The 11,092-nt window shown below is 41.3% G+C and overlaps 1 protein-coding gene across 1 annotated transcript in view; it reads left to right on the forward strand.

Annotated features, from left to right (window-relative positions):
* NLRP12 (NLR family pyrin domain containing 12) overlaps nt 1-11,092 on the forward strand; it is a 726,895-nt gene that overhangs the window by 256,472 nt on the left and 459,331 nt on the right.

Genomic DNA, 11,092 nt, shown 5'->3' on the forward strand with positions numbered 1-11,092 from the left:
CTGCAACTAGAGAAAGTCCTTGCACAGCAACGAAGACTCAACACAGCCAAAAATAAATAAATAAAATAAATAAAATTTTTAAAAAAGACATGACACTATAAAACTCCTAGAAGAGAACATAGGCAAAACACTCTTTGATATAAATTGTACCAATATTTTCATAGCCTTATTTATTTTTTTGGCCGTCCCGCGCCTCTTGCAGGATATTACTTCCCCGACCAGGGCTTGAACCTGGGCCACAGCAGTGAAAGTGCTGAGTCCTAACCACTGGACCACTAGGGAACTCCCAATTGTACTAATATTTTCTTAAATCAGTCTCCCAAGGCAAAAGAAATAACAGCAAAAATAAACAAATGGGGCATAATCAAACTTAAAACCTTTTGCCCAGCAAAGGAAACCATCAACAAAATGAAGACACAACGTACGCAATGGGAGAAAATATTTGTAAACAATACGACCAAAATATACAAACTGCTCATATGACTCAAACTCAAAGAAGTAGACAACCCAGTCAAAAAATGGGCAGAAGAACTAAATAGACATTTTCCCAAAGACATACAGACAGCCAACAGGCACATGAAAAGATGCTCAACAATGTTAATTACTAGAGAAATGTAAAGCAAAACTACAATGAGGTATCACCACGGTACAGTCACCAGGGCTAACATCAAAAACTGCAAATAATAAATGCTGGAGAGGGTACGGAGAAAAGGGAACCCTCCTACACACTTGATGGGAATGTACATTGGTGCAGCCACTGTGAAAAACAGTAAGGAGGATGCTCAAAAACCGCAAAGTAGAGCTACCATATGATCCAGCCCCCTGGGCATATGTCTGGAGAAAACCGTAATTTGAAAAGATACATGTACCTCAGTGTTCATAGCAGCACTATTTACAAGACAAGCCACATAGCCAAGACATGGAAACAGCCAAAGTGCCCATCAACAGATGATGGATTAAGAAGATATGGTATATGTATGGTATATATATACACATACATATATATACATAATGGAATATTATTCAGCCATAAAATATGAAAGTTGCCATTTGCAGCAGCATGGATGGAAGTAGACAATAGTATGTGTAGTTAAACAAGTCAGAGAAAGACACATACCATATGATATCACTTATATGTGAAAAATAATACAAAGAAATCTGTACACAAAATAGACCCACAGACATAGCAAACAAAATTATGGTTACCAAAGAGAAGAGGTGGGGACAGGATAGAAATTAAAAGTATGGGATTAACAGATGCAAACTACTATATGTATAATAGATAAGCAACAAGGATTTACTGTATAGCACAGAAAATTATACCCAATATCTTGTAATAACCTATAAAGGAATATAATCTGCAAATCACACACACACATACACACACACACAAAAGAATCACTATGCTGTACTCCTGAAACTAACAATATTGTAAATCAACTATACTTCAGTTTTTTTTTGTTTTTGTTTTTGTTTTTGGCGGTACGCGGGCCTCTCACTGTTGTGGCCTCTCCCGTTGCGGAGCACAGGCTCCGGAAGCGCAGGCTTAGCGGCCATGGCTCAGGGCCCAGCCGCTCCGCGGCATGTGGGATCTTCCTGGACCGGGGCACGAACCTGTGTTCCCTGCATCGGCAGGCGGACTCTCAACCACTGTGCCACCAGGGAAGCCCCATATACTTCAGTTTTAAAAAGAAGTATAATTGATATGACAAGAGATGACAGAAAATGAAAAAAAAAGAACTACAGGCACCACAAATAGTCAAAGAATCTTGAAAAAGAACAAGGCATCACTGCCAGATTTCAAAATATACTACAAAGATATAGTATTAAAACAGTATGCTGGGCTTCCCTGGTGGCGCAGTGGTTGGGAGTCCGCCTGCCGATGCAGGGGACACGGGTTCATTCCCCGGTCCGGGAAGATCCCACATGCCGTGGAGCGGCTGGGCCCGTGAGCCATGGCCGCTGAGCCTGCGCGTCCGGAGCCTGTGCTCTGCAACGGGAGAGGCCACAACAGTGAGAGGCCCGCGTACCACAAAAAAAAAAAACCCAACAGTATGTTAATAGAAAACAACAAACAGATATATAGACCAACGGAACAGAATCAAAATCCTAGAAATAAACCGACCCGTGTATAGTCAACTAATATTTGACAAGAGAGTCAAGAGTAGACAATGGGTAAAGGATAGTCTCTTCAATAAATGGTGTTGGTCATATATACAATGGAATATTACTCAGCCATAAAAAGAAACGAAATTGAGTTATTTGAAGTGAGGTGGATGGACCTAGAGTCTGTCATACAAAGTGAAGTAAGTCAGAAAGAGAAAAACAAATACCGTATGCTAACACATATATATGGAATCTAAAAAAATAAAATCGTTCTGAAGAACCTAAGGTCGCAGACGTAGAGAATGGACTTGAGCACATGCGGAGGGGGAAGGGTAAGTTGGGACGAAGTGAGAGAGTGGCATGGACATATATACACTACTAAATGTAAAATACATAGCTAGTGGGAAGCAGCTGCATAGCACAGGGAGGTCAGCTCACTACTTTGTGACCACCTAGAGGGGTGGGATAGGGAGGGTGGGAGGGAGACGCAAGAGGAAAGAGATATGTGGACATATGTATACGTATAGCTCATTCACTTTGTTATAAAGCAGAAACTAACACACCACTGTAAAGCAATTATACTCCAATAAAGATGTTAAAAATAAATAAATGGTGTTGGAAAAACTACCTGACGTGCAAAGCACGTCATTAGACCTTTCCTTATCTTACCTCTACTTTTTTGGATTAGAACATTTACGATTTACCCTCTTAACAACTTTCAAGTATATACGACATTATTGTTAATTATAATCACAATGCTGTGCATTAGACCCCCAGAACTTACTCATCCTCCACCTAGAAGCTAGAAGAACTGTGGTTTGTTAATTTTGCCTGCTGTATTATATACTGGAAACACCCTTGTAGTATTTTATTGTCTATATGTGCAAGTTTTTCTAGGTTTTACATGGCAAAAATCTCCTGGGTAGCATAAACATATTTGAAAATCTAAGGGATAACGATGCTTTCTTATTTAATTGACTGTCTTATTTTGTATAACCAGCAACAATGTGGAGTAATTCCTTTTGTCCCAGACCTTCACTAACACGTGTTATTGTCAGACTTTAAAAACAGTTTGCTAGTCTCACATTCAAGATATTGAATTCTTAGATTAAAATTTCCCCAAAGAAATCTCCAGGCCTAACTGGTTTTACCTGCAAATTCTACAAAACATGTAAAAACAATAATATTAATTCTACTCAATCTCTTCTAGAAACTAGATGAGGAGGAAATGTTGTATTAATTTATGAGGCCAGACCAACTCTCGTAGTAAAAGTAAAGAAAACGAAAACAAAATAAAACAAAACTTTGCAGGCCAATCTCCCTCATGAGCATAAACACAAACGTCTTCAACAAAATATTAGCAAATCTAACAACATACTTTTAAAATACTACACCACATCCAAGTGGGGCTTATCCCAGGAATGCAACATTGGCTTGATATTCAAAAATCAAGCAACCAGGGCTTCCCTGGTGGCGCAGTGGTTGAGAGTCTGCCTGCCGATGCAGGGGACACGGGTTCATGTCCCGGTCCGGGAAGATCCCACATGCCGCGGAGCGGCTGGGCCCGTGAGCCGTGGCCGCTGAGCCTGCACGTCCGGAGCCTGTGCTCCGCAACGGGAGAGGCCACAACAGTGAGAGGCCCGCGTACCACAAAAAAAAAAAAAAGAGACACGGCAGAGTCTGTCCTTGGACTAAGACCCTGTTCAGAATGAGACACACCCTAGAACTTCTTGTTGAACAGGGGCATTATTTCCCCTAAATGAGTATCTGCCCTCAGGAAAAGCCAGGTGAGTCCAGGAGAGACTATGCACCCAGCTGGTCCAGCAGAGCATCTTAAAGACCCTTCAGTTACAGTCCTCACACCTGTGTTCCCCTGAGCCTCTTTGCTGGTTATATGAACTTCCCACATAAACCAGTAGCTCCCACAGCTCTGCACGTCATAGCACAAGAGACTTCAAGGAGATAAATCTCAGTTAAAAGCACTGGACTGGGAGTTTGAACCACCTGGCTCTTGTAACATAATCATCTGTTGACATGCTGAATGTGAATAAATCACATGTGCTCTTTCAGGGGGTTTCATCCTTGTTTTTGGTTTTTTTTTTCCAAGTAAATTAAAAATAAATAAAGCAAAAAAAAGTAAATATTCTTCCACAAAGTAGCTGGGAGGCTTACAATAGATGACACATGGGCTATAAAATACAAAATATAATTACTATTATTAAGTAGTTGCCTCTCTTGAGACAGTAGTCCACCAAATCTCACTAAGAGCCAAGAGCTTCGATGCATTTCTATCCCTAAATATGGATACTCAAAGGGCTACAGATTCCCTGGAAGGTCAATTAGAAATAAATGTACCCCAGGGAAAGATATACTGTGTTCTTGGATTGGAAGACTCAATATTGTAAAAGTGACCACACTACCCAAGGCAATCTACAGATTCAGTGCAGTCCCTATCAAATTACCAAGGGCATTTTTCACGGAGAAAGAACAAAAAATATCTTCATTTGTATGGAAACACAAAACACCCCGAATAGCCAAAACAATCGTGAGAAAGAAGAACAGAGCTGGAGGAATCACACGCCCTGATTTCAGACTATACTATGAAGCTACAGTCATCAAAACACTATGGTACTGGCACAAAAACAGACTCATAGATCAATGGAACAGAATAGAGAGCCCAGAAAAAAAACCACACACTTATGGTCAATAAACTTATGACAAAGGAAGCAAGAATATACAGTGGAGAAAAGATAGTCTCTTCAATAAGTGGTGCTGGGAAAACTGGACAGCTCCATGCAAAAGAATGAAACTTAAGATTCTCTAACACCATATACAAAAATAAACCCAAATGGATTAAAGACCTAAGTGTAAGACTGGATACTATAAAACTCCTAGAGGAAAGTATAAGCAGAACATGCTTTGACATAAATTGCAGCAATATTTTGGGGGATCCATCTCCTAAAGTAATACAAGTTTAAAAAATAAACAAATGGGAACAAATTAAACTTAAAACTTTTAAACAGCAAAGGAAACCATAAACAAAATGAAAAAACAACCTAGGACTGGGAGAAAATATATGCAAACAATGCTAAGGACAAGGGATTAATTTCAAAAATACACAAACAGCTCATACAGCTTAATATATTAAAAAAAAACTCAATTACAAACTGGACAGGGGCTTCCCTGGTGGCGCAGTGGTTGAGAGTCCGCCTACCGATGCAGACGACATGGGTTCGTGCCCCGGTTCGGGAAGATCCCACGTGCCGCGGAGCGCCTAGGCCCATGAGCCATGGCCGCTGAGCCTGCGTGTCCAAAGCCTGTGCTCCGCAACGGGAGAGGCCACAACAGTGAGAGGCCCGCATACCACAAAAAAACAAAACAAAACAAAACAAAACAAAAACTGGACAGAAGACCTAAATAGACATTTCTCCAAAGAAGACATACACATAGCCAAGAGGCATGTGAAAAGATGTTCAACATCACCAATTATTAGAGAAATACAAATCAAAACCACAGTGAGCTATCACCTCACACTGGTCAGAATGGCCATCATCAAAAATCTACAAATAATAAATGCTGGAGAGGGTGTGGAGAAAAAGCAACCTTACTACACTGTTGCTGGGAATGGAAATTGTTGCAGCCACTATGGAGAACAGTGTGAAGGTCACTTAAAATCTAAAAACAGTTACCTAATGATCCTGCAACCTCACTCTTGGGCATATATCCGGAAAAAATTCTAATTCAAAAACATGCATGCACCCCAATGTACCTAGCAGCACTATTTACAATAGGCAAGACGTGGAAGCAACCTTAATGTCCATTGACAGATGGATAAAGAAGATGTGATATATGTATAATAGAATATTACTCGGCCATAAAAAAGAATGAAATAATGCCATTTGAAGCACCATGAATGGACTTAGAGATTATCATATTAAGTGAAGTATGTCAGAAAGAGAAAGACACATATCATGTGATTTCACTTATATGTGGAATCTTAAAACATGGTACAAATAAACTTATTTATAAAACAGAAATACACTCACAGACAGACAAAACAACCTTGTGGTTACCAAAGGGGATAAAGCGGGAAGGGATCAATTAGGAATTTGGGATTTGCAGATACACACTACTTTACATAAAATAGATAAACAACAAGGACCTACTGTATAGCACAGGGAACCATGCTCAATATCTCATAAAAATCTATAACGGAAAGAATCTGAAAAAGAATATGTATATATAAGTGAATGACTTTGCTATACACTTGGAACTAATGCAACATTGTAAATTAACTATACTTCTATTTTAAAAAAAAAAAAGAAGTAATTTTGCCCCCACTGAGGGTGAGGGAGAACCCTAGTCCCCTTAAGTGGAGGATGCCCTGTGGTCTAGGTCTGTGGTCTCTTCAAGTGCTGCCTAATGGCATTCTCATTTCTCTCATTAGAAACTGTGACAGATATCTGTTTAGTCTTCTCATTTTATTTCCTGTGTAGATTAGCTATTGTTTCTATTTTTCCATTTCTGGTCTCACTAGGATGCATTCTAGAAAAATTAATCAACGTTTTAGGCAAGACGGCAGGACAGGAAGTCCCAGCTCTCATCCCCGCACATAAACAGTGACAAAAGTACGGTATTTGGGGAAAATAAATTTTATGCGAACTGCAGGATCCAGTTAGCAAGGTGCAACACCTCGAATGAGCATAGAACCAAGAAAAACCTCTTTGAAAGGATAAAAGGAGCAGTTCCCTCCCCCTGTCCCCCCTCCCCCAAGCTGGCACCCTCAGCGCTGAGAGGCTCCTCCGTTTGGCCCAGGCCAGAGGGAGTCAAGCTGCACCCACATCCCCAGGCTCCGGGCACTGCCTCAGAGACCTCCTGGCCTCTCACCTCACTCAGAGCCCGAGGCCACAGGCCCACGTGGGGGCAGCAAAAAAGGAAGAGAGGGACAGGCGCTGTAGTAGCCGGCAGAGCCTGGCAGGACGGAGAGGAGGACCGATCCTGAGACTTCTCCCTCAGGAGGAGGAAAATGGAGCCCGCCCCCAGCCCCCGCCGTCCCCTGCACTCCTCCAGGGGAAGGGGGGACACGGTGAAGGCACACAACTAGGAATCCTTGCCCCAGGAGGGAGGGATGTGGAGCTTGCACGTCCACAGAACACGTTTGAGAGGCTCCAGAATCTCTAACTGGACTGATCTGCAAAATCCGACCATAAAGACTGGAACAGGTGGCTGTTTCTTCCAACACACAGACACCAAAGCAAAGCTATAAGACACACGAAGAATCAGGGAATGTGACGCTGCCGAAGGCAAAACATAAACCGTAAAAGATGAAGGTCTATCAGTTGCCTAACTGTTCAAAATAACTGTCTTAAAGAAGCTCCGTGAACTATCTTCCACAAGGGTGCCAAGAACACACAATTGGGATAGGATAGTGCTTTCAATAAATGATGCTGGGAAAACTAGACACCCACATGCAGAAGAATGAAACTGGACCCTCAGCTCACACCATATATAAAATCAAGTCAAAATGGATCAGAGACTTAACCATAAGGACTGAAACCATAAAACTACAAGAAGAAAGCATAGGGGAAAGGCTTCTTGACGTGAGTTTGGGCAATGGTTTTTTGGATATGACACCAAGAGCACAGGCAACAAAGATAAAAATAGACAAGGGGATTGCATCATATTAAAAGCTTCTACACAGCAAAGGAAACAGAGTGAAACGGCAACATATAGAATGGGAGAAGATATTTGCAAACGATGTATCTGATAAGGAGCTACTTGTCAAAATATACAAGGAGCTCACACAACTCAATGCAAAGTAGTAACAACCCAATTTAAAAAATAGGTAAAGGACCTGAATAGGCATTTCTCAAAAGAAGACATCCCAATGGCCAAACAGTACATGAAAAGGTGTTCAACATCACTAACCCGCAGGGAAATACAAATCGAAACCACAATGAGATATCACCTCACACCTGTTAGAATGGCTGTTATGAAACAGACAAAAGATAACAAGTGTTGGGCTTCCCTGGTGGCACAGTGGTTAAGAATCCACCTGCCAACGCAGGGGACATGGGTTCGAGCCCTGGTCGGGGAAGATCCCACGTGCCACGGAGCAAGTAAGCCTGTGTGCCACAACTACTGAGCCTGAACTCTAGAGCCCACAAGCCACAACTACTGAAGCCCACGGGCCTAGAGCCTTTGCTCCACAACAAGAGAAGCCACCGCAATGAGAAGCCCGCGCACCGCAAGGAAGAGTAGCCCCCGCTCACCACAACTAGAGAAAGCCCATGCACAGCAACGAAGACCCAGCGCAGCCAAAAATAAATAAATAAGTTAACTTAAAAAAAAAGATAACAAGTGTTGGCAAAGTTGTGGAAAAAAGAACCCTATGCATTGTTGGTGGGAAGGCAAATCGGTGCAGCCACCGTGGAAAACAGTATGGAGTTTCCTCAAAAAATTAAAAATAGAACTACCTACCATATGATCCAGCAATTCCACTTCCGGGTATATATCCAAAGCAGATGAAACCACAATCTCGGAGAGATATCTGCACTCCTATGTTCACTGCAGCATTATTCACATTAGCCAGGATATGGATACAACCTCAATGCCTGTCGAAAGATGAAGAGATAAAATGTGAGATACACACACACACACACACACACACACACACACACACACACACAGGAATATTATTCAGCCTTTAAAAAGAAGGGAATCCTTCCGTTTGGGAAATGTGGATGAAACTGGAGGACATTATGTGAAGTAGAAGAAGCCAGACACAGACAGACAAATACAGCCCGAGCTCACTTCCCTGGGGGATCTAAAATAATCAGACTCATAGAAACACAGGAGAATGGTAGTTGCCAGAGGCTGGGAAAGGGGTCAGTGGGGAGATGCTGGTCACGGGGAACAAAGTTCAGTTACGCAGTCGAGTAACTTCTGGAGATGTGATGTACAGTGATGTGACTACAGTTCACAATATTCCATCGTAGACTTGAAATTTGCTCACAGGATAGACCTTAAGTGTTCTCACCACACACACACTCACACACAAATGTTCAGTGTGTGAGGTCATGGATATGTTAACTAGCTTAATTGTGGTGATTATTTCACAAGGTAAGTGTATATAAAAACATCAAGTGGGACTTCCCTGGCGGTCCGGTGGTTAAGAATCCCCCTTCCAGTGCTTGGGACGCAGGTTGGATCCCTGGTCAGGGAACTAAGATCCCACATGCCACGGGGCAACTAAGCCCACAAGCTGCAAGTACTAAGCCCATGCACTCTCGAGCCTGCGCACGCAACGAAAGATCCCGCCTGCCACAGCGAAGATCTTGCGTGCCACAACTAAGACCCAACACAGCCAAATAAATAAATAAATAAATAAATGTTCTTTTAAAAAATAAAAGTTGTACACCTTAAATATACACAATTTTTGTTACTTATATCTCAATAAAGCTGAAAATTTTTTCTTTCATTTAATTACACCAAGCACATTGGTAGTTATTCCATTTCTAATTTTAGGCTGTTACTCCCATGTTAATACATGTATTTACATTTTTATTTCTAAACAACTATGCATTCTCCTCCTCCATTAGAGAAGACAATGCTCTCATTATACTTTACCTGAAATATGGGTACTCTGTATACGTGTATGTGCGTGTGCACATCTGTGTGTGTGCGCACGTGTGGGTGCATCTGTGGGTGTGTGTACAAGTTGTGTTAGTTAATTTTTCAGTGCTTTTCATACCATTTTTTTCTCATGTTACATCTCACTTTCTCCATTACATCTCTTAGCATTCCTTTCACTGAGTGTGAAAATAGTAACATATCTAAGAACTTGGGTCTCTGGAAATGCCTTCTTTCACTCTCATTCTCTCTTTATCAAGTTACTGGAAAACATTTCTTATTTCAAACTAAGTGTGTGACTCAACTACTGGGAGAGGAACATACATGTGATGGGTGAGGGATCCATCCCCACCAGAACCCTCCTTATTTCTCAGGAAGACGCAGCCTGACGTGGTGGGCTTAGCGGAATGGACACAGCTCCCACCGGTCAGATGTGGTGGCTGGAATCCCCTCATATTTAGGGATTTAGCCTCTGATGAGCCTTTCACTTTTGTCCCTTAAAAATAATTTGGCTCAGTGTAAAACTCTTCCCAATAAATTCCCTGAAGTTATTTCTCCAATATCTTCTGGCATCGCCTTTTGGTACGGGGTGGTCTGGTCCCAATGAGCTTGTCATTCTCTTAATGGTAATTTGCATTTTCTACAGGAAGTCGTTTCAGGACATTTGTAGGGCCTCAGGACAGTCGTCCTTGATTTTTTTCAGTTGAAATTTTCACAAAATAGAATTAACCATTTCGAAGCATACAATTCAGTCTGAGATACTTTTTTTTTAATTTAACCTTCATTTTCTTAATTTACCATGAAGGGTCAAGATACAGATGTCACTTTTAAATACAGGCGTCCTAGCACTTAGTTGGCCTGTCCTCATCTCTGAAAAATGTTCAATTCTTCATTTCTTTGGCCGTTGTTTTACGTCACGACCTTTCCTTCTGACACTTACAATAGATACGACGTGGGCCCTCCTCATTCTATTCCCCAAGTATCTTGAATTTCTATTTCTGGTCTCTCTAACCTTCATTGTGGAACATTTCCTCGATATTGTTTTCAATTCCATAATTGGTCCCTCAGCTGTCTTGTCCTTGATGGGATGACGTTTTTTAATGTGTTCATTCTACTGGATTTGTCACCTCTACCTTTTCTAACTCTTAATAACTGCCCTTTCTTCTATAAAATAATCCATATGGTTGCCTCCCTTTATTTTTCAGATACTTAAACACGCTTAAATTAGATCGACTGTCATATTTTCCTACTGATTCTTTTTTTTCATATTTTTATTTCAGCAAAGCCACTAATTGTGTTGTGATACAATCAAGATATTCACATCAAGTATGTCCTACACTTTTTTTCAGCTCTT

This window comes from Phocoena phocoena, chromosome 20 (genome assembly GCF_963924675.1).
Source record: "Phocoena phocoena chromosome 20, mPhoPho1.1, whole genome shotgun sequence".
NCBI lineage: Eukaryota > Metazoa > Chordata > Mammalia > Artiodactyla > Phocoenidae > Phocoena > Phocoena phocoena.